Raw genomic sequence first — 21203 nt, forward strand, 5'->3', positions numbered from 1 at the left:
AACCTTGAGGGGAACATTAATTGCATTGAACCTATACACGCTCCACTGATTATTGAGCAGAACATTAGATCAAGAATCCTGAGGACACCGACATCGAGTAGCCAGATAACGAATTTAAAACCCACAGCAGTTTCAAGTGAACCAAGTGTGCTTTCCACTAATGGTGAAGATGCAGATAAGGTCGACCCGATTATCCATTGTACCACACTAACCCCAGTGATTAAGCAGTTATGTATGGGGAGTATAATGTGGGCAATTGAGAACAGTAAAAGAGAGACTGTGACCATGCCAGTCCCAGCAAAATCAGACCCAGGGACCATGAAGGCATGTACATTAGACAAAGATACATATGAGGCACCTGAGAAGAAAAGTGAAACGGAATGTTCTTTGGAAAATAGTACAATGTCGATAGAAACATTGGATCCTATATTCGAGACCATACCTATGGGAGAATTTGGGGGTAATAAACAAGGTTCTGCAATGTCTGGGGGAAGATTTAAAATTCCAAAGAAGAAAAGCCCAAATGAAGGACAACGGCAAGACAATGACAGTCCACCGACATGGTGTGCACCACCAGATGAAAACTCTGACACTTTACCCAACCCTAGTGAACAGCAAGCTGCTAATGAGGATCTATCCACGGGATGTGAGACGAGTGACGACAGCATCCCACTTCCCATGCAAAAGGTGCAAGGTGACAGACCTCGCCTAGTGCGTACCGAGGCACTCGACGATCACGGTGGGACCACTGACGACTGCGGTGGCAGCGCACCGCTTCCACCCTCGATGGCTCGACCCTCTCCACTGGTTGGTGCATTCCTGCATGTTCCGACTCCAGAAGTGCAGCTTCAGGGAATCTCGGCTGCCTCCAGTGAACCTGTTGGGACTCCGGACGGGGGGCATCGACGGAAGGCAGACCGGACTCCAGATGGGGAGCAGCCAAGCGCCGACTCTGATTTGCGCACGCCAGACCTTGCTCCGGACGGGCGGTGTCGCGGCCTCGGTGATGGCACGCTCAGGGTGACGGCGGATGCCACGGCGACAGGGAATGGATCGCGTGGCAGTCCCACTGGGTCGGCAGTGGCAACCAGCACCGGCGGTCCAAGATGGACACACCAATTCGCGCCATCGCCAGACGTTGATGCGAGCAACAATTCTCTCTCCAAGGCGACATGCTTCGACGTTTCTCTGCGGAGTCGCCCTTCCGGCACAGCAGGTGGCCGGAACCAGCGTACACGGTCTCGGCCAACTTCCACATCTGGCACAGTCATCGCCTTGCATGATATTAGTGATGGTGCTACTTCGATGGCAACGACCCATCGGCTACAAGATGCCGTCCACCACAAACATAAAAAGAAAACAGACTCCACCTTGTTCCTGGCATGCAGGGCGGATGGATTGGTGCGTAGGCGCAATCAGCGGGCTTTGTGCCGCCTTCCACGCTCGCAACTGAACCGTACGCACACGCCGGATCCTCCACTGGTTCCCAAGGATGACTTCGTGGAGATGCCACGGATCATGCCCCTTCCATCGCCACCAGAACCAAACCACAGCCAAGGCACCACTAACAAAGATGTTGAATGTTATATTTGCACGAATGAAAAAACCAAGCACTGCACGAAGTACAACAAATGGTAAAGTAGAGACTTCGGCAACAGCATCACCTCCAACAGTCCAAGGTGAACCAGTGTGACCCCAAATCTCCACAGCTGAACCGGCTTGAGGACCAGCCCATTCTTGAGGCGGTCACCCATTAGACTGGACTTATAACGCTGTTCATACGTTCAAAAAGTCAAACACTTCTGTATTATAACCTGTTGTTGTTTATTGTTCCAGATATCGTCTGACGGGACCAATGTTCAAGTTTTTTTTTTTTCTCTCGCATCCAAGTTTTGTTATGGTACAACCTTGTTAGTGTGACGCACCCGACATCGCCCCATGTAAATAGTTACGTCATAAACACACGCTGTACACAACACACACACACACTCTTAGATGCACTCACGACACAATTGTATTTATAACCACGTAGGCACTTATCTTTGTAAAAAGGGGGGATGTCATGATATTCAAACACACACATCATGATAGACACACCAACAGACAAATCAGAACACACAACACCACAACCAATGACAGAAAGATATAAAAGCACAGACACGACCCCCGGTGGTCAGTATTAGCTGCAGAGGAGAACCAGGACACATTTATTGCCAAACACACTCAGGGAGACAGCACGTGCAGAGTATCCAGAACGAACTGTATTAAAAGAGTTATAATAAAATAGAGTTGTACCACATACAACTGTGTTGGCTCATCTGTGCACCAGAGCACCCAACACCACAATCAGGAGATACACTTAATTCATTTAGAGGCCAAACTGAGGAAAACCCGGGTAGTATGAATCTCTTTTACCAGATTTACCACCGCTTGTATGGCCAGGGACGGGTTGTCTGCTACCCGAACCCCGCAGCGGTGTCTAGGTTATTTTCTGTTTCACCGCTTTGGGGCACTCCCCAAACGGTGGTTCATTGTCAGCGTTCCGAGCCACCGCCCGAGCAAGTCACTCTTCCTTACGATCCGGGTTCAGCACCACCGGCTATTTGCCTTCCCCTGCGTCGGGATAATTCCCACTCACAGTATGATAGGCTGCGACGGTGGAGGGCGTACATACCTAGCCACTTCACTCCCAATAGAGACTACCGGTCGTACGAGAATTGTTTCAGCAGTGAAGGGTACGGCTGTTTGCTGGTAGAGGTAGAAACGAATATAACATGTCTGTTCCCACCTGTACGGACAGGAGGTGTCATATCACCCAGGCGTCTGGCCAATGCGTTTGTTCTAACACCACCTGCGTTCCATTGAACGCCGGCCTCCAGCTCCTTTGTGGCTGGGCGAATGTCTCTCATATCACTGTTGGGACTAGGGCTTTCCGCATTGCTAGGCGGCCCGAATGGGCGTTCCAAAGCTGGATAAACTGGGCTACTGGGGATCCCTACGCAACCGATATACTCATTGTGATGCTCACCTGTACACGGAACAAGGATACTACCTTTTTTAAAAATGGTACAGCAACTAATGTTTTGTCACCCCCATTTCCCCGCCAAATTGCTATTGGGACTCTAGTCCCTACCACAGTCCCCTGCCCCTCGGCGTGGATGCTGCATAATCAGTTAGCACACCAGGCAGTCTCAGCTTAATTCTGCGAGAACTGGAAAAAAAACTCAGGTTCTCGCACCCAACCGGGGCCACTCAGCCGGGTGGGGAATTCGGAGCGTCTTGACACTGGGAGGTGGGGGGGGGGGTTCCTTGGCTGTCAGCGATAGGAATTATTTTATTTGTGGCCTTACCATCTTGGGAAATGAAACCTTGGGAGCCCTCGGGGCAATAACCAAGGAATTGTCTCAGCTGCGGTTGTTTGCAATGCAGAACCTGTATGCTCTTGACTATCTTCTGGCCCGTGAGGGTGGGGCATGCGCCATAGTACAGGGCAAGTGTATCATGGCAGTTCAAGACTTAACCGCCAACATCACTAAATTTATGGATCGCATACGGGATCACCTGGACGGGATGCAGGACCCTGGCTCTTGGGGTAACTAGGGATTTGGAGGTTGGAAGGACTGGTTGATAAATATGGCCATGTATTTAGCAGTGGCTATTGGCTGCATCTTTGTAGGCCCAGCCATCCTTAAATGTGTGATGGGTAGAATGCGGGGTGCACTGGAACAGGTCAACGCCCCTAAAATCTTGGCTGTCAAAATCCATGAGGGTGCAGCAGATGAAGGGGGGCTACGTCAGGAATTGGAAATGCAGCGACGGGTCTTTTTAGATGAAGGACCGTAGCTATGGATTGGATAGTTCGGTTATCATGGAATGATAAAAGGAGGGAATGACGAATGTGATATAAAATAGTTACTTTAGAGATATTAGTTACTGTAATGTAGAGATAGGCCAGTCTCATCCTGGTGAGTTCACAGACAAAGGATTTCAGACCGCATGGCAAAGCAAGGAGGAGGTGTGTCCAGCAAAGGAGGAGAAAAGGATGCTGGGTAATAGGGGGCCAGAGGGAGGGATGAGAAGTGAGCCAATCAGGATGTATGGCCAGGTCAGGAGGGGTATAGGATGACCTATGGGAATCGTGTATGTGAAACTTGATGCCATTTGAATGTATTTGCAGAAATCCCTTTGTCTCTTTCTTCATTCGTTTCCCGGGGTGTAGGAGACTAGCTGTGTCCTGTGCCTCTGTGAAATGAATCAGGCTTGCAAGTCAAATAAAATAACTAATGCTGTACCTGCAAATCCATCTCGACTTTTATTGAGGCCAGACTGACGGGTAAAGAAATTTATATTTGTCAAGCTTCCACTTCACTTCACCTGCACATTCAAAGTATCATGCTCCATCATTTCTGCTAAATCCTATGCAATGCCACCATTAAAGTATTTCTGTTGAAAGCACTGTCTGGGAAGAGTGCCCTGCAGTCAGCATTGCAGTGAAGCAGACTGGGAAGAGTGTCCTGCAATCAGCATTGCAGTGAAGCAGTCTGGGAAGAGTGCCCTGCAATCAGCATTGCGATGAAGCAAACCGGGAAGAGTGACCTGCAGTCATCATTGCAGTGAAGCAGACTGGGAAGAGTGTCCTGCAGTCAGCATCGCAGTGACGCAGGCTGGGAAGAGTGTCCTGCAGTCAGCATCGCGATGAAGCAGACTGGGAAGAGTGACCTGCAGTCATCATTGCAGTGAAGCAGACTGGGAAGAGTGTCCTGCAGTCAGCATCACAGTGAAGCAGACTGGGAAGAGTATCCTGCAGTCATCATTGCAGTGAAGCAGACTGGGAAGAGTGTCCTGCCGTCAGCATCACAGTGAAGCAGGCTGGGAAGAGTTTCCTGCAGTCAGCATCGCAGTGAAGCAGTCTGGGAAGAGTGTCCTGCAGTCATCATTGCAGTGAAGCAGACTGGGAAGAGTGTCCTGCAGTCATCATTGCAGTGAAGCAGACTGGGAAGAGTATCCTGCAGTCATCATTGCAGTGAAGCAGACTGGGAAGAGTGTCCTGCCGTCAGCATCACAGTGAAGCAGGCTGGGAAGAGTTTCCTGCAGTCAGCATCGCAGTGAAGCAGTCTGGGAAGAGTGTCCTGCAGTCATCATTGCAGTGAAGCAGACTGGGAAGAGTGACCTGCAGTCATCATTGCAGTGAAGCAGACTGGGAAGAGTGTCCTGCAGTCAGCATCACAGTGAAGCAGACTGGGAAGAGTGTCCTGCAGTCAACATTGCAGTAAAGCAATGTGGGAAGAGTGTCCTGCAGTCTGCATCACAGTGAAGCAGTCTGGGAAGAATATCCTGCCCTCAGCATCACAGTGAAGGAGTTTGGGAAGGGTGTCCTGCAGTCAGCATCGCGGTGAAGCAGTCTGGGAAGAGTGTCCTGCAGTCAGCATCGTAAAGTCTGGGAAGAGAGTTCTGCAGTCAGCACCACAGTGAAGCAGTCTGGGGAGAGTGTCCTGCAGTCAGCATCACAGTGAAGCAGTCTGGGAAGTGTGTCCCGCAGTCAGCATCGCAGTGAAGCAGTCTGGGAAGAGTTGTTCAGGCAGCGCACTCAGTTGGAGAAGAAAATCTACAGTGACGTCTCAGGAAAGCGGTAAGCTGATTGGTTGGTGAGTAGCTGATATTAAGAACTTTGTCTAAATGGCTGAAACTTAAATAACTGAAAAAGACAATAGTTAGGGAACAAAGCTGGAAAAATAAATGAGAAGGCAATCTAAAAGCAGAATGGGAAATAAAAAGATCTGATTGGGTGAGTACATTTATAATTCTATAATAACAAGGAACAGAGAAGAAAGCCCATAGTTAATATCAGTTAACGCTAGTTATATTATTTGATATTAAAAGGATACATTTAATTGAAAGAGTTCGACATGACAGGAGAGCTCCAAGCCATGGTCTGCTCTTCTCTTCTTGCTCCATGTGAGAGGCCAGGAACGTTTCCAGTATCATGTGTGCCGAAAGTGTCTCCAGCTGCAACTTCTGAAAGCCCGGGTTTCAGAGCTGGAGCAGCTGCTGGGGACAATATGGAGCATCCGCAAGGCGGAGAGTATCGTGTATAGCATGTATAGAGAGGTGGTCACACCGCAGGCTCACACTCCACAGGCAGGACGGGAATGGGTGACCACCAGGCAGAGCAAGAGATCTAGGCAGTGAGCACAGGAATCTCCTGTGGCCATTCCCCTACAAAACAGATATACCGCTTTGGATACTATTGAGGGTAATGATCTCTCAGTGGAAAATAGCAGGAGCCAAATTTGTTGCACTGCGGTTGGTTCTGCTGCAGAGGGAAGGAGTCAGCAATGTGGGAATGCAATAGTTACAGGGGGATTCAATTCTAAGGGGAATAAATAGGCGTTTCTGTGGCCGTAAACATGACTCCAGGATGGTGTGCTGCCTCCCTGGAACTAGGGTCAAGGATGTCTCAGAGTGGTTACAGGACATTCTGGAGGAGGATGGTGAACAGACAGTAGTCATGGTACAGATTGGTACAAGCGACATGAGTAAAAAAAGAGGTCCTAAAAGCAGAATATAGGGAGTAAATCAGCAAGTTGAGAGGTTGGACTTCATAGGTAGTGATCACAGGATTACTATCAGTGCCATGTGCTAGTCAGAGTAGAAATAGCAGGATATATTGGATGAATACTTGGCTGAAGAAATGGTGTGAGAGGGAAGGTTTCAGATTCCTGGGGCATTGGAACCGGTTCTCAAGAACAAGGAAAAAAAAAAGACAGCAAGGGAATAAGAAAAGTGTTAGGCAGAGAACTCCAGGGCCTGTATCAGATAATGACACTGTAAAAATTAGTAGGGGCGGGACAAGGGATGTTAAAAGGACTCGTCTTAAGGTTTTGTACCTGAACGCTCAGAGCATTCAAAATAAAATGGATGAATTAGTTGCTCGGATAGATGTAAAGGGGTATAATATATTTGGGATTATGGAGATATGGCTCCAAGGTGACCAATGATGGGAACCCGACATATTGGGCTATTCAATTTTGGGAAGGACAGACAGAAAGGAAAAGGCTGTGGAGTTGTATTGTTGATTACAGAGGATATTGATGAGGGGTTCTGGTGTGAGGTGCTCCGGAGGGTGAAAGCCTCCACCTCGTGTGCGAGGATGGGGCTGATACAGCTGAAGGTGGTGTGTAGAGCGCACCTTACAAAGGCGAGGATGAGCTGGCTCTTTGAGGGGGTACAAGATGTGTGCGAACATTGCGGGGGAGGCCCCGCAAACCACTTTCATATGTTTTGGTCCTGTCCAAAGCTGGAGGATTACTGGAAGGAGGTGTTTAGGGCAATCTCTAAAGTGATGCGTGTGAAACTGGACCCAGGCCCTCGGCAGGCCTTATTTGGGGTGTCGGACCAGCCAGGGTTCGAAACGGACACGGAGGCAGATGTTGTAGCCTTTGTTGATCGCCCGAAGGCGGATCCTGTTAGGGTGGAGATCAACCTCTCCACCCTGTGTCCTGGCGTGGCGGGGGGACCTGCTGGAATTCTTAACACTTGAAAAGGTCAAATTTGAACTGAGGGGAAGAATGGAGGGGTTCTACAATTCATGGGCGTTATTCATTATGCACTTTCGAGAATTGGATCACATCGAGCATTAGGGCGGTTGGGGGCTGGGAGGGTTGGGGGAGGGGGACTGTATGTGTTAATGGTGACTATGGGTGATTCCTGATTCCTTTTTGTCATTTGTTTATGTTAACATGCGGGCTAATGTTTGGGGTTTGGTGGGAGGATGGGATCGTTGTTATTGATATGGGAATTGACATTATATTTGTTATTGATTGTTGTTTATTGTTGGGTGTAAATTTGGGAGAAAATGTGAAAAAGGAGAATAAAAAAAATATTTTTAAAAAGAGAGGATATTGATACAATACTGAAGAAAGATATTAGCACAGACGATGTGGAATATGTATGGTCGAGTTAAGAAACACCAAGAGGCAAAAAACATTCTTAGGGGTGGTATACAGACCACCAAACTGAAGTGGTAATGTTGGGAATAGCATTAGACAGGAATTCAGAGATGCATGTGATAAAGGAACATTTGTGATTATGGGTGACTTTAATCTGCATATAGAATAGGTGAGTCAAATTACTCACAGTACGATAGAGGAAACATTGCTGGAGTGTATATGGGATGGTTCTCTGGACTAGTATGTTGAGGAACCAACAAGGAAACTTGCCATCTTGGACTGGGTGTTGTGCAATGAGAAAGGATTATTTGGCAATCTAGTTGTGAGAGAACCCTTGGGGATGAGTGACCATAATATATAGAATTATTTATCAAGGTGGATTGTAAGGTAGTTAATTCTGAGACCAGGATCTTGAATCACAATGAAGGTAACTATGATGAGATGAGAAATGAGTTGGCTATGATGGACTGGAAAACATTACTGCAAGGAAGGACAGTGGATAGGCAATGGCAGGCATTCAAGGAATGAATAGGTGAACTCCAAAAAGTTGTTTATTCCTATTTGATGCAAGAGTAGAAAGGGATCTGTGACCAAACCATGGCTTACAAGGGAAATTAGAGATAGTATTAGATTCAAAGAAGAGGCATACAAATTAGAAAGAAAAAGTAATATACTTGAGGATTGGGAACAGTTTAAAATTCATAAATGCAGACCAAGGGATTGCTTAAAAAGGGAAAAATACAATATGAAAGTAAGCTAACGTGGACTATAAAAACTGACTGTAAAAGTTTCTATAGGTATGTAAAGAAAAAAAGATTGATTAAAAACGAATGTAGGCCCCTTTCAGTCAGAAATGGGGTAATTCATAACGGGGAACAAAAAAATGGCTGAGGAAGTAAATTCGTACTTTGCTTCTGTCTTCACAAAGGAAGATATAAATAATGTACTGGAAGTTCTGAGTAACACAAGTTTTAGTGAGGAGCTGAAGAAAATTAGTATTAGTAGAGAAATGGTTTTGGGGAAACTAATGGGATTAAAGGTGGATAAATCTCCTGATATTCTTCATCCCATAGTACTTAAGGAAGTGGCCCTAGAAATAATAGATCCATTCGTAGTCTTTTTCCAAAATTCTTTGGACTCTGGAATAGTTCCTACAGATCGGAGGGTAGCTAATATAACCCCACTATTCAAAAAGGGAGGTAGAGAGAAAACAGGGAGGAGAGACCAGTGAGCCTAACATTGGTAGTAGGCACATTGCTAGAGTCCATTATCAAGGATTTCATAGCACAGCATTTGGAAAGCAGTGGTGTAATCAGACAAAGTCAGCATGGACTTACGAAAGGGAAATCATGCTTGACAAATCTACTAGAATTCTTTGAAGACGTAGCTAGTAGAGTTGACCAGGGAGACCGGTGGATGTGGTTTATTTAAATTTTCAGAAGGCTTTTGACAAGGTCTCACATAGCAGATTACTATGTAAGGTTAAAGAGCATGGGATTGCAGGTAGTGTCTTGAGATGGATAGCAAGCTGGTTAGCAGATAGGAAGTAAAAAGTTGGAATAAATGGATCTTTTACTGATTGGCAGGCAGTGACTAGTGAGGTAGCGCAGGGATTTGTGCTAGGACCCCAAAACTGTTCACATTATATAGTAATGACTTGGATGAGGAAACTAAATGTATTATCTCCAAATTTGCAAATGATACAAAGTTGGGTGGGAGGGTGAGCTGTGAGGAGGATGCAGAGATGCTTCAGCGGGATTTGTACAGACTGAGTGAGTGAGCATATGCATGGCAGATGCAGTATAATGTGGATAAATGTGAGGTTATCCACTTTGGTAGCAAAAATAGGAAGGTAGATTATTATTTGAATGGGTTTAAATTGAGAGAGATGGATACTCAGCGAGACCTTGGTGTCCTCGTGCATCAGTCATGAAAGTAAGTGCACAGGCACAGCAGGTAATAAAGAAGGCAAATGGTGTGTTGGCCTTCATAGCGAGCAAATGTGTGGAGAAGAACAGGGATGTTTTACTGCAGTTGTATAGGGCACTGGTGAGGCTCCACCTGTAGTATTGTTTGCAGTTTTGGTGTCCTTATCTGAGGAAGAATGTTCTTGATATGGAGGGGGTGCACTGAGGACTATCATATGAGGAGAGTCTAGATTGATTAGGATTATAATCATTGAAGTTTAGAAGAATGAGAGGGGATCACATAGAAACTTATGAATTCAATAGGATTAGACAGGGTAAAATCAGAATGAATGTTCCCGATGGTGGAGGAGTCCACAACTAGGGGCCATAATTTGAGGATAAGGGGTAAACCTTTTAGGACTGAGCTGAGGAGAACTTTCTTCACCCAGAGAGTGGTGAAACTGTGGAATTCACTACCACAGAAAGTAGTTGAGGCCAAAATGTTGCGTAATTTCAAGTAGGAGTTAGATATAGCTCTTGGGGCTAAAGGGATCAAAGGGTATGGAGGGAAGGTTGGATTAGGGTATTGAATTTGATGATCATCCATGATGATGATGAATGGCGGAGCAGGGTTGAAGGGCCAAATGGCCTCCTCCTGTTTTTATTTTCTATGCATGTTTCTATGAAAATCGTTAAGCTGACACCCAGTGAAGTACTGAGGGGGTGTTGTTCTGTCAAAGGTGCTGTCTTTCAGATCAGATATTAAACGAATGCCCCATCTACCTCTCAGGCAGAATTACTTTGAAAAGGAGCAGCAGAGTTATCAGTAATGTCCTGGCCAATATTTAGCTCTCAGTCAACATTACAAATGATTGGGTCATTGTGGCATTACTGTTTGCGGGAGCTTGCCATACACAAATTAGCTACTCTGTTTCCCAAATTACTTAATTGGCTGTGAAGTGCTTTGGGATATACTCAGGTCATGAAAGGTGGAAGACAAATAGAGTCATAGAATCCTGCAGATTGACAGGAGGTATGCGGGGACCCCGAGTGCGGAGCTCTTGAGGGAACAGAGGAGGCGACAGGCGGAGTTTGGGGTGGTGTCCACGGGTAAGGCAGTGGAGTAGCTCAGAAAGGCGAGTGGTGCGGTATATGAACATGGGGAGAAAGCCAGCAGGATGCTGGCTCAGCAGCTCAGAAAGAGGAAGGCGGCTAGGGCAATAGGTAAAGTGGTGGATGGAGGCGGTAACTTGGAAGGGGATGCGGCGGGTGTGAACAGAGCTTTCAAGGACTTTTATAGCAAACTCTATAGCTCGGAGCCCCCCGCGGGGCCGGAGGGGATGAGACGCTTCTTAGATGGCCTGACAGTCCCAAAAGTAGGCAGGGAGCTAGTAGAAGGGCTGGGCGACCTGATCAGAGCTGAGGAGATATTAAAGGCTCTTAAAGTCAGGTAAAGCCCCGGGGCCGGATGGGTACCCGGTAGAATTTTATAAAAAGTTCTCCGGGATCTTGGGGCCGCTGTTGGCCAAGGTTTTTAATGAGGCAAGGGTCAGAGGGGTGTTGCCCCAGACGATGTCGCAGGCTACCATCTCCTTGATTTTAAAACGGGACAAGAACCCGGAGTCGTGTAGGTCTTATAGGCCGGTCTCCCTTCTTAACGTGGATGCCAAACTGCTGGCAAAGCTTTTGGCCACTAAGATTGAGGATTGTGTGCCGAGTGTTATTAGGGAGGACCAAACAGGGTTCGTTAAAGGTAGGCAATTGGTGGCGAATATAAAAAGATTGCTCAAGGTGATCATGATGCCGCCAGAGGGAAAGGAGGTGGAGGTAGTGGTGGCAATGGACACGGAGAAGGCATTTGACTGGGTAGAGTGGGACTACTTATGGGAGGTGCTGGGACGGTTTGGATTTGGGGTGGGTTTCATCGACTGGGTCAGGCTGCCATATCAGGTCCCGGAGGAGAGTGTGAGGACAAACAGGACGACTTCCAACTATTTTAGACTGCACCGCGGGACGAGACAGGATGCCCCCTCTCCCCACTGCTGTTTACGCTAGCTATAGAGCTGCTGGCAATTGCTCTGAGGGCTTCAGAGGGTTGGAAGGGGCTGGTTCGGGGGGTGGGGGAGGGAGTATAGGGTTTCATTGTATGCAGATGACCTGCTTTTGTACGCTTTGGACCCGATGCCGGGGATGGACGGAATCATGGAGACCCTGGGGGAATTTGGCCGGTTTTCGGGGTACAAATTGAATATGACAAAAAGTGAAATGTTTGTAGTTCAGGAGAGGGGCCAAGGGGACCGGCTGAGGGAGCTGCCGTTCCGGTTGGTGGGGGCCAGTTTCAGGTACCTGGGAATACAAGTGGCATGGGATTGGGGTCGAATGCACAAGCTGAAGCTGTCCCGGCTGGTAGATCAAATGCGAGGGGAGTTTCGGAGGTGGGATGCACTCCTGCTGTCGTTAGCTGGGAGAGTACAGACAGTTAAAATGACGGTCCACCTGAGGTTCTTATTCGTGTTCCAGTGTCTCCCCATTTTCATTCCATGTTCATTTTTTAAGAGGGCAAGCAAGATCATTTTGGGCTTTGTATGGGCAGGCAAGTCCCCGCGGGTGAAGAGGGTGATGCTCGAGCAGAACCGGGAGGAAGGGGGGCTTGCACTGCCGAATTTCAGCAACTATTATTGAGCGGCTAACATAGCCATGATAAGGAAGTGGGTGGTGGTGGTGGTGGTGGTGGTGGTGGGGGGGGGGGGGGGGGGGGGGGGGTGTCGACTTGGGAGTGGGTGGAGGCAGCCTCATGTAGGGGTACCAGTCTGGGGGCGTTGGTGATGGTGCCTCTGCTGTTCCCGCCGGCGGGCTTCTACACCAGGCATAACGGTACCTGGGGGAGATCTCCCAGGCCATTGGAGACCCCTGGATGGTCGGGGACAGAGCATGGTGGCACCCTGGCACTCCCACTGGCACTGGGCATCTTGGCATTGCCAGCCTGGTACTTTGGCATTACCACGCTTGGCACTGCCAAGGTGCTCAGTTGGCACTGCCAGGCTAGTAGGGGCACTGCCAGGGTACCAGTGCCAGAGTATCCTGCTGCCAGTTTGGTACTGCCAAGGGTCACGGCCTGAGGTGGGCCACGTCCATAAAAGGGGGGGGGGGGTGAGGAAGGTTATGAAGGTAGGGGGGTAAACGGTGGGCATGAAGGAGTCTCATAAAGGTTCGGGGGCTGAAGGGTGAAAGCCCTGAAAAGTGGGGGGACCCAAAAGGGTGGGGGGGGGGGGGGGGTGGGAGGCACTCAGCGGCCCCATAGCAGGGTGTCCCCACTTGGTGGGCGGGGGGTGGGGTGTAAAAATGCCCATGTGTGCTTGGGTGATATTGTCAGTGGGTGGGCAATGTGGCGGACCCTCAAGCACACTTAGAGATAGAAGTGCACTTTTAAAATGGCAGCCCAATCCCTGAGGAGCCAGTCTCACCAGCGAGTTCAGCTCCCCATTGCTGAAAATATTTCTGTGCGCATTTCAACTAAAAGGGAACAAGGTCCCATAGCGAGGGTGTTTAGCTCTGTGTTTCTCTACGCTAATAAGGGGTCTCAGATGGGATCACACGGCTGAGGCCACACACAGCCCCGTTTTCAACACTGAACAGCTTTGCTCGCCGGAATTCATCAGTATAGCAAGAGATTAGGAGGCCATCTTTAAATGGCATCCAAATCTCCGAGGCCCCGAATTCGACCCCCAAACCCCCCACAAGCCCCAACGTACTATAGGAGGGTCCCCTGCACCCCCGCGGCCCTGCACCCTCCAACAGCCAGGCAGGACACCCCCGGCCTGATCGTCAACACACAGAAAATGCCAGCTTGGCACCTTGGCAATGCCAACCTGGCACCCTGGCAGTGCCCTTGCTTGCTGGCAGTGCTGATCGTCAACACACAGAAAATGCCAGCTTGGCACCTTGGCAGTGCCAACCTGGCACCCTGGCAGTGCCCTTGCTTGCTGGCAGTGTCATCTGAGCAGTGCCAGGCTGGCAGCCATGGTGCCAGACTGGCAGTGTCAGGGTGCTAGGCTGGCAGTGCCAGGGCGTCTAGTTAGGTGGACTGGCCATGATAAATTGCCCTTGGTGTCCAAAATTGCCCTTAGTGTTGGGTGGGGTTACTGGGTTATGGGGATAGGGTGGAGTTGTTGACCTTGGGTGGGATGCTCTTTCCAAGAGCCGGTGCAGACTCTATGGGCCGAATGGCCTCCTTCTGCACTGTAAATTTTATGATATATGAGGTGGCACCAGCAGTGCCAGAGTGCTGCCGTGCAAAAAGGGCATGCACCTGGGGGTCTCCGATCCCCTGGGAGACCCCCACGAGTGCCGTTCCGTCTGATCCCTGTTTGCGGGGACTAGTGGTGAATGGTGTTCGCCCGAGGTTTCCAAGGCGATTTACACTGCACCGTCTCATGAGACCGCGTTCGATCTTACGAGGTGTTGCGAGCCGGGTAGATCCCGGGAGCGGGGTTTCCCGGCTTCTATCGGCCATTCTGCGCCGTGCTGAGCCAAGCTGCTTTTCAGGCACAGTGTGGTCGTCGGACTGCACCCTCTAAGTGTGGGCTGGACTAGGGAGAAACTCCCCAAGGCCCAAAAAATGACTAAGGGCGGAATTTTATGGAAAGATTTCTAAGTTCATTTGTGGTGGGTTTTTCAGGGAGTTCCCCAATGCTATCAAACAACACTTAGTCACTTTTTTGGGCCCTGGGGAGTTTCTCCGGTATAGCCCACACTTCGAATATTTTTCAGTACTGAAGAGCTGATCTCAGAGGGGGGCCGCCATTACGAAAGGGTGCCCCGACCTCTAAGTGAGCTTGTGGGTCCCCCACCCATGGGCAATGTCACCCCCCCCCCCCCCCCACATACTTGGGCACTATCCCACTCCCGCCCCAAGTGAGGACACCTTTCTGTGGGGTCTCTTCTCTTCAGGCCCCCATGCCCCCTTAGAGGCTCCCTCCCCTTTCAGGTCCCTCACCCGGCACCCTTTCTCTACCAGTGTGGCAGTGCTCCTGCCAGCTTGGTAGGGTCAGCTAGGCACCTTGGCAGTGCCAGGTTGCCAGCTGGGCAGTGCCAATGTGCCTGTGTTCCAGGGGGAGGGGGGCCATTCTGACTATCCCTGGCCACCCAGGGCCCCGGGAGACCCCCGAGTGCCATTCCGCCTGGCAAATGTTTGTGTGGACCAATACTGAATGTCTCCCGGCTTCGTCCTCGCTGGGGAGGCTAAACCTATTAAGGTGGGTGCCGTTTGGTCACACCCCCTTTGAGCGGGATTCTGTTTTTGATGCCTCGCGTGCCGAGGCCTCTCCCGGGACCTACCTGCACCCGAAGTGTGGGTGAATACCGGTGTGGATCTCACCCAAAACGCCGGTCGGAAACACCCCACCAAACTCACCAAAATGACACTTGAAATGTTTTGGATGAAGTCCTCCCTATATTTCCAAGTTAGGATGGTGAATGGCTTGGAGGGAAACTTCCAGGTGGTGGGGTTCCCATGCACCTGCTGTTCTTGTCCTTCGAGGTGATAGTGGTCATGGGTTTCAGGAACCTTGGTGAGTTCCTGCAGTGCATCTTGTAGATGGTACACACAGCTGCCACTGTTCGTCGATGGTGGAGGCAGTGAATGTTTATGACTGGAGCATCCAGCAAGAAGGCTGCTTTGTCCTGGATGGTGTGAGCCTCTGTAGATGGTAGACAGGCTATGGAGATCAGGAGGTGAGTTACTTGCAACAGCATCCTTTCCCTCTAAACTGCTCTTGTAGCCACAGTTTTACATGGTGAGTCCAGTTCAGATTCTTGTCAATGGTAACCCCCAGGATGTTATTAGGAGATTCAGCGATGGTAACGCTGTTGAATGTCAAGGGCAATGGTTGAATTCTCTGTCATCAGATATTACCATTTCCTGGCACCTGTGTGGCACAAATGTCACTTGCCACTTCTGAGCCCAAGTTTGCATGTTGTCCAGGTCTTGCTGCATTGCCCGTGGACTGCTTCAGTGTCTGAAGAGTTTTGAATGGTGCTGAACATTGTGCAATCATCAGCGAGCATCCCCACATCTGATCTTATGATGCAAGGAAGGTCATTGATGAAACAGCTGAAGATGTTTGGGCTGAGGACACTACCCTGAGGAACTCTTGCAGTGATGTCCCGGCCCAGAGATGATTGACCTCCAGCAATCACAACCTCCTTCCTTTGTCTTAGGTAGGACTCCAAACGGAGAATTTTCCTCCTGATTCTCATTGACTCATTTTGTTCTGGCTCCTTGCTGCTACTCAGTCAGATGTTGCTTTGAAGTCAAGGGTAGTCACTCTCATCTCACCAGTGATACCACTTTTAACTATGAGCACACCCTCTGGACCCATCATTTGTTTATTTGTCTCACTATTGCCTCATTTTGTCTCAACATTAGCATCACCTTTGCCATTTAATCACTCCACCAACTCTCTCTTTTGCTCCTTTCTCTTCGCCTGCATCATACTTCCCACAACCACCCAACTTCTTCCGTCCACTCTGCACTTTAACAACTTATATTTATATAGAACCTTTAATAAAATAAAACACCCCAAAATGCTTCACCGGAACAATTAAAATTTGGGATGCACAAAAAGCCAGAATTATAGGACAACATATATCTTAGAGTGTTGTTGGGCTGAAGGGGATTGCAGACATAGGATGGGACAAGTTCAAGGAGGAAGTTGAAAGCAAGGGTAAGAATTTTTAAATCAAGTTCTTGCTTGACCAGGAGCTAATACAGGTCAAAAGCAGTTATACTACGGGAATGGGGCTTGTTCCACAGAATCTCTACAGTGCAGAGGGTGGTCATTCAGCCCATCGAGTCTGCACTGATACTGTGAAAGAGCACTCTACCTAGGGCCACTCCCCCACCCTATCCCCATAACCCTGCGCATTTATCATGACACTAAGGGGCAATTTAGCATGGCAAATCCACCTAACACGCACATCTTGGTCTGTGGGAGGAAACCCACGCAGACACGGCGAGAACGTGTAAACTCCACAAAGTCACTCAAGGCTGGAATCAAACCTAGGTCCCTGGCGCTGTGAGTTAAAACTTGGGCAGCAAAGCTTTGGATGACTTCAAGTTTACAGAGGGTAGAATGTGGGAGACCAGCCAGGAGTGTGTTGGAATACTCAGGTCCAGAGGTAAACAAAGACTTGAATGAGGATTTTAGCAGATCAGCTGATACAGGGGCAAAATCAAGCAATATGACAGTGGTGGAAATAGGTGCCCTTAGTGATGACAGAAACAGGCTGTCAGAATCTTACTCAAAAGCTGCCCAACTCTAATATCTTCTAGTTATGATAAAAGGGTCATCAACCTCAAATGTTTCTTCCACATTTACTTCCTGACCTGGAGTGTTTCCAGCATTTTTTAAATTTCAGATTTCAAGTGTCCATATGGTTCTTTTCTTTATTTGTTTTTGTCTTGTCAAACTAGGAAAGGATAGCTGTTTATCGATCAAAAAGTAAATATTTGTCAACAGCATTGCCCAGTTAATCGCTAGTTTACCTAGGTCTCATATCTCTGAAAAGTAAACTACTCTGATTATTTTTCCTTTTTTTAACATAACTCCATTCCCATGCCAATGAATTTAAAATCAATTATTCCCTGATTTAATCAACCACCGGGGAAATTTCATTGTTCCAATTAAGGATTTTAAAGTGTATAATTGTATTCAATTGAAATACAGCAATTTTTAAAAGCATTATAATAATTCGAGAATTTCCACAATCTGCTAATTTGCTGATTCTGGTATGTGCCTGTATTTAAACCAGACATCTCACTGCACTGTGGGATGAGACACGGCATTCAGCAAGCACTAAATCTGCTTTGTTTTTTTTTTAACTGCACAAATAATGCATAACACACGAATTAACTTCAAAATATACCGAATGACATAAATATAGGCTTGCCAATACGTCCCTTCATTGCCAGCACTCAGTAACATAAATGGTTGGAAAAATCAAATATCTCTTGACCGAATTTCTGAAAACGAATGCTAATTGCCTTAAAAACTACATTTACAGACTGCGGGGGGTGGGGGGATTAAAGCCAACGATAATTATGTCACCAAAACGCTGGTTTTAAATGGCAAAATGGATCCTGTGATCTGATCATTTTTCCCCCTTTAAACCCTTCGATAAAATCAAGCATTAAATCCAGATATACCTGTGAATGTCATGACCATTCATTAGGAATTATCATTCATATTTATTGACTAATAAAACCATGCAATGCGTTTTATTTCTTACCAAAATGGCGGAGCTGACAGCGAGCCAGAGAACAGAAGCCACAGTAAAATTAAGTGGGATACAGTTGGATACATATGAACACGCCGAATTGAGATTCGAGTGATGGATCCACTCTGTCGTGCCCCCCCCCCCCCTCCAATCTTCTGTCTATTAATTCTCAGCAGGGTTACAGTCAACGAAAAAGTTGCCAGCATTAGGAAGATATCGAATTGCCACAGCCGCACACATACACTGGAGCAAACGTGTGCGGAGCTCCCGTTGATTCCCTGACCACATGTGTGTATTATATAATGTTAGAAACTGACACCCGCGATATGACAATGTAACTTAAATGAATCAATTTGGTAGGAATATGGAAACAAATGTCAAATAAAAGCTGACGCTATTTGACCCTCTGGAACCGGTCTTTCCTCTTAACTGAAGTCTTTTAATGTTATTTTACTAAGAGTGAAATAATTTGCTTTTCTTACCGACACAATGTTCACTCGCCGCGTCTCAGCTTGCGGGGCTGAGTGCTGATAGGCGCATGTGCCGTGTTTTCAGCGGCGGAGTCACCCCCTTTCTGCAGATTTTTTTTTTCCAAAATGTTGGAACATCGGAAGCTTCCATCCTCAATTCCCATCGCTTCCATCTTTTTTTGCTCGATTTGGCTTTTTTTTATTAAAGGATTACTTTAAAATTTTAAGTCTATTCCTTAGATGCATTGGGAAACCAAGTGTTTATTTTTAACTTATAAGCCGCCGGGACTTGATTTAATCGCTTGCAATTTTATGATTAATGAAGGCACAGGAATTGTATCTGCCAACACCAGATTAAGTTGGATGCTGAGAGCCTACCACCGCGCTACAGGATTTGCACCTTGAGTTTACCGCAGCCCTATAACCAGCCAGCCCAAAGCGGTGGGTATTCCCAGGGTTGTCAGATTTTAAGTTTACAATTTTTAGTGCTGCTGCGTCCAAAGAAAACCTTTCGTGGTCATTGCGCTGTTTTGTTTGATCTATTTGTCTTTGCAAGTTCAATGCAACACTGGGGTCGTCTGTACCTGTCTTTATCGAGCTGAAATGCGATTTTAAAAAACTAATAACACATTGCGTGTAATGTGCTGTACCCAAGTCCTTCTCATCTCAACTTTCCGAAACAAAATCTTAACTTTTCTCAAAAAAAACTTCATGACTTTCCAAAACTGGTGCGACACACTCAGAACACCCTCGTCAACTTCAGTCACTGGGTTATTTTATTAACATTCCTTGAAGTACACAAGACCAAAATTCAATGCTTGCAAATCATTTTATGCGAAACTGAGCTATAAAATGAGTCTTTTGATTGCAACTAGCATTTTATATTCAAAGAATTTCTCATGTAGTACTTGGCACTATGCTTTCAGTTTGTGCGAATATTGGTTGTTGTGGCATGGAGGGTATGGCCAGAGCAAACTTAACACTGTATCCAGCCATCTGCACACCCAGGAATATATGCTCCAAGATTGCCTGCATCATATTGCTGTATTTTCCTTTTTTGAAATACTGACAAACCAGCCATGTAAGTGCATGGATGACTATTCTGAATATGAAACTGGGCCATGAACTGGTCCCAGTTGCAAATCTCAGCGAGGGAAAAGTCTCATGATTATTCAGGAGCAAATTATACACCCCAGTTTGAAAATAAAAAGTAAAGAAATACATTTGAAAATGTGTGTTGCTCTAATTACATGAAATTATTAATACACTTTACATGAAATCAACTGTCTTCATTCATATTTTGGAACTGCTTGGAACAACCATCCTCGAGACAACTTACCCACTTCTCCTTGATATTCCATTACTCTTTCACCAACACTCTAGGGGGGGGGGGGGGGGGGAGGGGGGAGGAGTGTTTAGCATCAACCAGATTAGGCTACCCACAAAATGTACTGGCTAGTAGGGACCAGAAGCTGGGTATTTTGGAGCAAAGTGGGTCACCTTTTGTCTCCCCAAAATCTCTACTGTCCCTTTGCCTGAATAGAGACAATTGCAACAGGCAAAGATGACACCAGTTAGGACAACATGATCAGTTTAATCAGCACCTCCTCCACCAGCCCACACATCCACCACTTCAGCAGCACCACGTGAACATGTCTCCCACCTCCCCATGAAGGATACCATGATCTCCCAAGTCATACATCATCCAGACTTGGACACACCTGTCGGGGAAATTCCTGGAGTTTCCGACCCAACAGCCCTGCGACTTCTTTACCAGAGACTACAATGTGAGCCTTGACCATTTTCTCAAGGACACTTATGAGTGGACATTAAATACCAGCCTTGCCAAACAGCCAAATGCCAAGAATGTATTTCAAAATATTTTGCAGAACCATATACTGCAAAAATGTTATTCAATTGTTTAACAGTAACCAGTTCGCAAGGCGAGAGATTAACAATGCAAGATGCAATGTTTTAAAAATGTTTTAAAAAATTAAAATTCAAACCCGAGTTTCAACTGACAAACCTTTTTATTCAAGATAAAAGCTGGTGTAAACGGGTTTTCAAAATCTTTGTACAAAGCAAGAAGCAAACACTTCATTTTTTAAACAGTAAAAAACAAAGCTGTTTTCCATCCACTTACAAATCACCTGAGGCCACGCATTATTGCAGTTTCAGCTAATGTCTGTTCACCTACAATAAGAAATTAATGCAGGAGTCAACTGCTGTCCCAAATTTACAGTAACTACATTAAATACTAATAAAGTAGGTGGCACTTCTTCGGAATTCTAGACCCCTGCTCAGCCAAATATTGCTCTGCCTGAGAGATGCAGTGTATTTTATAATCAATGTTTTGCCAGACAAAAGGAGATCTGATTTTGCTTTAACAAAAATGTTCACTCACAGTGAACATTCCATTTGGAAAAACGTGGTGCTGTACATTTCATCCTGGACGAAGTTGCAATGGGTATGTGGTTAGAAGATTGTAACAGCAGTGTGCATGTGTGCTGAAATGGATGCTAATTAGCTGTCAGCTGTACCTGTTACTTTCTGAATTTTGCTTTGAAAAAATGGCACTTTTGGAAGCTTAGTCCTAGGAA

The 21203-nt window shown here is 47.1% G+C and overlaps 1 protein-coding gene across 4 annotated transcripts in view; it reads right to left on the minus strand.

Annotated features, from left to right (window-relative positions):
- Positions 1 to 18781, minus strand: part of l3mbtl1 (L3MBTL histone methyl-lysine binding protein 1) — a 147462-nt gene extending 128681 nt beyond the window's left edge. For 2 of the 4 annotated variants that reach the window (XM_072515027.1, XM_072515024.1), the window contains exon 1: positions 18616 to 18781. The gene's annotated coding sequence lies outside the window, so the exon portion shown is untranslated. Of the gene's footprint in view, positions 1 to 18145; positions 18360 to 18615 lie in introns of those variants that run through there. The other 2 variants (XM_072515026.1, XM_072515025.1) reach the window with 2 other exon arrangements.
- Between the last annotated feature and the right edge of the window lie 2422 nt (positions 18782 to 21203).

Source organism: Scyliorhinus torazame, chromosome 8 (assembly GCF_047496885.1).
Source record: "Scyliorhinus torazame isolate Kashiwa2021f chromosome 8, sScyTor2.1, whole genome shotgun sequence".
Taxonomy (NCBI): Eukaryota; Metazoa; Chordata; class Chondrichthyes; order Carcharhiniformes; family Scyliorhinidae; genus Scyliorhinus; species Scyliorhinus torazame.